The sequence below is a fragment of the Amphibalanus amphitrite genome, unplaced genomic scaffold (assembly GCF_019059575.1).
Source record: "Amphibalanus amphitrite isolate SeventyFive unplaced genomic scaffold, NRLGWU_Aamphi_draft 000235F_arrow, whole genome shotgun sequence".
Classification (NCBI taxonomy): domain Eukaryota; kingdom Metazoa; phylum Arthropoda; class Thecostraca; order Balanomorpha; family Balanidae; genus Amphibalanus; species Amphibalanus amphitrite.
This window is the reverse complement of record NW_024881730.1, coordinates 371,021-376,588: the sequence shown is the minus strand read 5'-3', so window position 1 is coordinate 376,588 and position 5,568 is coordinate 371,021. Positions and strand designations below refer to the sequence as shown.

At 54.0% G+C, this 5,568-nt stretch overlaps 1 long non-coding RNA gene across 2 annotated transcripts; it reads left to right on the top strand.

The window, feature by feature from the left end:
- Window positions 1-1,107: 1,107 nt before the first annotated feature.
- On the top strand, window positions 1,108-5,408 carry LOC122385938. Of its 2 annotated transcripts, none has more exons than XR_006257305.1 (2): window positions 1,108-1,505; window positions 4,507-5,408. It is a non-coding gene; the product is annotated as an uncharacterized LOC122385938 (long non-coding RNA). The 2 variants fall into 2 exon arrangements; XR_006257306.1 differs by having other exon boundaries at window positions 1,108-1,510.
- The last annotated feature ends 160 nt before the right edge of the window (window positions 5,409-5,568 follow it).

The window sequence follows — 5,568 nt, the reverse complement described above, 5'->3', positions numbered from 1 at the left end:
AAAGTGGATATTCCTTGGCTAATATTATAGCAGTTGTAATATTACGCCCAAGATTACGCCCAATAAGTCTGTTGGTGTTTGGTTGATGTTTGCGAATAAGCTCTTATTGAGCTGTGCTACTCACTTTCTCATTAAAATTGTAGCTCAACATTTTTAACCAAAAAGCATTGATTTTTTCTATTCTGTTGACCTTGCATCAACATTCTACAAAAAGCATAAATTTAGCAATTATTTGGGCCAAAAACCTTGGCTGATTTTCACACCCCTAGGCTAGTCACCTATATCGTCGTCGTGTCACGGGGGTCATGAGTGAGAAATGCTATAAACCAAGGCCCTATATACCCTATAAACAAATTGCAAAGAGTACCCAGAATCCCAGTATCAATGATCTTGTCATCCATGTCCAGCTTTTAAACGCAGTTCACACTTGACCGTCAGTCTGTCGGTGTCGGGCCCGTCACCGTCGACCTGACGGCCGGCAGCCCGTCGAACGAAAGTTGAGATTTGGTAGCTCCCATTGGCTGCCATATATTGTGACAGAAATGGCGCACCATTTTCGAGATTGACGCAGATGGGGGAAGGGGATGGGGAGGCCGAGAGGTTAAAATATTATTTGAATTACAGAAATAAAATACCACGCATTTACATTTTTATGTCAAATATTGCTGAAATTTTATTTAAATGAAAGACACATAGGTTCGCTGATTTAAATCAGGGATCGAATCTCAAGATATCGTGCCGTAATAAACACTTTCATCTAAAAAATGGATGGAAATTGGTATTAATACTCTTAAAAATGCATATAAGCTTAATGCTGCATGAGAACGTTCCTTTTCCTCTTCCTCCAACACGCAGATATTCAAACCGACGGGCCCGTCACCGTCAAAAGTTGAACATTGCTGAACTTTCCAAAGCGACGGCCGTCAGGTCCGGCGCCGGCGCAGTCAGCTGTTGCCGACCGTCAAACGCTGCCGGTTCACACATGCCCGTCGACCTGACGGCCGTCGCTCCGTCAGATTCGGCCGTTTTGACGGTGTCGGGCCCGTCACCGGCAGACCTTACGGGCAAGTGTGAACTGCGTTTTACACCATTGCCTTTGTTGTGAAATGCGACCACCTTAGTTTGTGAGCTCCAGCCGGGCCGGCCGGCGACGCGCGCGCGAGTTGTGAGCCGCTGTGGACACGTGACCGGCCGCCTGCGGGCGAATTGGGCGGAGCCGACTGCGGCGGCGGCCGCTGATCAGCGGTCAGTTGGCGTCCTGATCTCGAACCCGTAAGGTACGGCCTTTTGCGGCTGATCTTTGCACACGGGTAGAGTGACGGCGCGACTCAGGCACCGGGAGAGTGCGGCCTTGAGGCTGACTCCTTGCACACCGGTTGCTACCGCTGGTCGGCTAGGCTTCGAGGAGGGGTGGAGGGTCGGCTATCGGTGGCGGCGCGGGGTAACCCGGTGCCAACCCCAAATTGGAACCTTTGTGGTGTAGTGTATTTCTGGATCGGATATCGGTAAGGTCAGCTAATGCTGTTTAACTCCGACAATTGTCGTTTAAAGGGTGGCTAGCCACGGGTTGTATTTGATTGTGCTTATCATCACAATATATCGCGGCACTTCAACGCATTTCTTTAAGTAGTCGGTTGAAACTTACAGTCGATCCGGTCTTAGGGTTTGTCTGAATACAGTCCACACTTTTATACACGGCCAGAGTCGCAACATAGTCCTCCGCGGGCCGGATGTAACTGTACCTTTGGAATTTTTCGATCAGTCATTGTCGGTCAGTAACTGCTTGTTTTTTTTAGATTCCCTTTCTGAACATTGCCTGTCATGGAGGAATTGATCGCCACTAGGACTAGACTTCGCTCAAAGGCCACAAAGCTCTGCAACGATTTAAAGGCTTGTCGGCAGGAGGATCAAAGATCCTTGGATCAGGATCAGCTGGCATTGAAAATCCACCATGTCGAGAAGCTGCTGGGCGAGCTTCAAGGCACCCAAATTCAGCTTGATAAGGTAGGGCAATCGGATGAGACCAGCCATATCCAGATGATGGAGGATGAGATATTTCTGAGTTCTCGAGTTCTAGCCCGCCTCGAGAAGGCTGCCGAGGCCAGGGGCGTGCCTGTGCCGGGGAACTCGACAGCGAACTCTGAATTCAAATCCTCTCTGGCTGTCAAAATCCCAGTTTTCGGTGGCGACATCATGAAATGGTCAGAGTTTTGGGAGTTGTTTATGGTCTCAGTTCATCAGAATCCTGGTTTCGAAGATGTTCAGAAGTTTGTCGTGCTGAAATCGCATTTAGCTGGTGCAGCCCTTCAGGCCATTCAGGGTATCCCAGTCTCTGGCAACGGCTACGCCGAGGCTGTGGCAGTTCTCAAAGAGAGGTTTGACCGAAGTGAGCTCTGCCGAGAGACGCTCATGAGAGAGCTTTTGAACATGCCTGCAGTCCGCTCCAATGATCTGAGGGCCCTGCGGTCACTGACGGACCATATCGCTGCCCACACCAGAGCCTTAAACTCACTCGGTGTCACATCAGACAGCTTCTCTTCACTCTTACTGCCCATGGTTAAAGAGAAGCTTCCAGAGAGCTGGCGAGTTGAGTGGGCAAGACAGGGAAAAACACAGTTCGCTGATTTTCTTGAGTTCCTTCAGCAGGAGATACGGGTGCAGGAGTATGCGAGAGGTGTAGCGGCACCAGATGCTCCCTCAAAGTCTCCAAACTCCGCGGCCTCTGTAGCTGCCACCCTTAATGTACAGCGCATGCCTCGCGCTTCAAACAAAATGTGCCCTGCTTGCTGCAGTGGGACGCACCCGCTCCCACAGTGCCGATCATTCTTGAAAATGGATCCTGAGGCTCGGTGGAGAGTTGCGTCGGCATCAATGGCCTGTTATTGTTGCCTAATAGGAGGACATCGCGCTCGAAGCTGTCGGGCTGGAGGCTGCAGCAAATGCGGACGGAATCATCACGTCCTGCTGCACCGCCACTCCGCTGCCCATTCTCCGCAGTATCCGGGTGTTGGGGTGGCACCCACGACTGGTGCAGATGGGCCCTCGCCGGCTGGTCTGCGGCCGAGGGGTGCAGAGGTGAGGCCCCAGGACGGCCACTTGGAAACAGGGCAGCGTCCATCCAGCTCAGGCCCTCCGCAGCCCGCTGCTGCTGCGCAGGCGCCGCCGGTGGGTCTGTTCAGGCCAGAAACGGTCCCAATCAGCACGGCTGGGGTAAGGACAGAATCACGTGATTTCAATGTCGGACGGCATCGCTACCAGGCTGGTGGGGGGAACATTGGCAATTGTTTCTTCCAGACAGCGCTGGTCAGGGCCGGTGATCCCCAGAACGGTCGAATGGTTCGGCTTCTCTTGGACGGGGGATCAGACTCCTCTTACATACGCAGCTCCCTGGCAGAGGAGCTTGGACTGCCGGTCGTTGGCACCGGGACCTTCTCCTGCATCGGTTTTCAGGAGAAGCTCGAGGAGCCACGGGAATACGACCGAGTCAGGATCGATTTGAACAGCCGGTTCGATGACGGACATGTGACTATTGACCTGTGGAGCACGGAACGGGTGTGCTCTCCCCTCCCGGTGCCGTCCCTCTCGAAGGTGCCCGGTCAGATGCCCGAGATGATGGCCGATGATTTTAAGGGAGGCGAGATTGACCTGCTAATCGGTATCGATAACCTCTATCGAATCGTGCAGTGGGAGCAGGTCGATGTAGGTGACGGACTTCGGGCCGTCGCCACCGTTTTCGGCTACGTGATGCACGGCCTCCACACGCACAGTGACAGATTTGAGGATTCTCCGTGCCGAAGGACGGAGAATCTCGCCATGAGGATGACTGCTGGAAGACTCGACGAGGAGAGCGTCGGTCCACATCACGGCGAGATGACGGACATGCTGGTTGATCCTGTCCTCGAACCGGGGGGAGGACTGACGGTGACCGACTGCGTGCCGGCGTCCCATAAGGAACCACCCATCACTGAAACGGGGGGAGGACGGACAGTGGCCGACTGCGGACTTGCGTCCGATTCGGAGCTGTCTCCGGCCTCAGACGGTGTCGCGTCTCTACATCGAGGGGCTCGATATGACAGAGTTGATCGGGTCCGGCGGCGGCGCCGTCGCCATCGTCGTATCGATGCTCATTTGACAGATTGCTGGAAGCAGGCCGTGTTGCGTGCCTGGACTCTGTCGCCGCGAGGAAGACCTACCCGTTTGCCCAAGGTGGGAGACGTGTTCCGAGTTCATAGCGACAGGCACCGCGGTCGCTGGCCTTTGGTCCTGGCTGAGCGGCAGATCTCTGGGCCTGGCAGGCACGGACGAGCGGACAGGAGATGTGTTCCGGACAACTAGGTGGCCAATGAAGAAGCTGAATCCTTAACTGTTTTGATGATTCTAGACTGAACAGCAGTTGTATTGAAGTGTTTGAAAAATGTAAATGGCCTTATGAATGTATTTATGTGTGTCCTGACCTGAAATGACATTTATCGGGTTGCGCTTGACTTTTCTTTCTTTTTGCAACAGACCCTGTCCTGACGCGTGAGCTCTCGGTCAGCGAAGCAGCGGCATGGTGCTCTGCGGTGCTTCACCGGAACGGTCTTTTGGACTGTCCGGTCACAAGCAATGGACAGATGGACCGGTACGGCGGCTGGACGGTGACACGGCGGCCGGACGCTGATCGCACGAAGACCGGGCGCACTGGACTTTCCCGGAATGGCTCAAGCTGAAGCCAGGCGAAGCGAGTGCGGTGTGCGTGTGCCTAGCTGGACACTGGGCAGTGACGTGCAGTGACGATGTGTACGTGATGCGGCGGACGCGGTGCTGACGTCACGGTGATATCGGTGATTCATTGCGTCCAAGATGGCAGTTCATTTTGTGTTGAAAATTTGTTAATTTTCAAGGGGGGAGTATGTTGTGAAATGCGACCACCTTAGTTTGTGAGCTCCAGCCGGGCCGGCCGGCGACGCGCGCGCGAGTTGTGAGCCGCTGTGGACACGTGACCGGCCGCCTGCGGGCGAATTGGGCGGAGCCGACTGCGGCGGCGGCCGCTGATCAGCGGTCAGTTGGCGTCCTGATCTCGAACCCGTAAGGTACGGCCTTTTGCGGCTGATCTTTGCACACGGGTAGAGTGACGGCGCGACTCAGGCACCGGGAGAGTGCGGCCTTGAGGCTGACTCCTTGCACACCGGTTGCTACCGCTGGTCGGCTAGGCTTCGAGGAGGGGTGGAGGGTCGGCTATCGGTGGCGGCGCGGGGTAACCCGGTGCCAACCCCAAATTGGAACCTTTGTGGTGTAGTGTATTTCTGGATCGGATATCGGTAAGGTCAGCTAATGCTGTTTAACTCCGACAATTGTCGTTTAAAGGGTGGCTAGCCACGGGTTGTATTTGATTGTGCTTATCATCACAATATATCGCGGCACTTCAACGCATTTCTTTAAGTAGTCGGTTGAAACTTACAGTCGATCCGGTCTTAGGGTTTGTCTGAATACAGTCCACACTTTTATACACGGCCAGAGTCGCAACAGCCTTTGCTTTCTTCTCTACAAGTCCCCCAACGAGCTGTGAATTGTGTTTTATTGGTGGAC